Here is a 388-nt window from a genome sequence, read left to right as displayed (position 1 = left end):
AAAAATAGTGTTTAGCTCACCATGGCTTGTTCAATCACAACCTTTTTACAAAAAAGTTAGGAAAAAATTATTAGATAAGAAGAAATCAGAGCAATAAAGAGAGAGAACTAAACATTTTTTTGTATGTGAGTGGATAAATGAAAATCACTAAATAGCCTCTGAGCCAAACACCAAATGGATACCAAAATAGTAATCCTATTGAAAATAAAATCAACTCTCAAGAAGAAATGCAGAAGAATGACAAAAACCAACAGTTTTCAGAAGATAGGGGCACTCCAGGAGCTTTCGACCAACAGTTTCCAGCTTCAATGTATCCCAACTCCTTATAGTAGCCCCTTAAAAAGAACACATCAAGTGTGTCTCCATCAACAGTCAACACCCATCAAGA

The sequence above is a fragment of the Arachis ipaensis genome, chromosome B08, assembly GCF_000816755.2.
Source record: "Arachis ipaensis cultivar K30076 chromosome B08, Araip1.1, whole genome shotgun sequence".
Lineage (NCBI taxonomy): Eukaryota > Viridiplantae > Streptophyta > Magnoliopsida > Fabales > Fabaceae > Arachis > Arachis ipaensis.
This window is presented reverse-complemented; position numbering follows the sequence as displayed.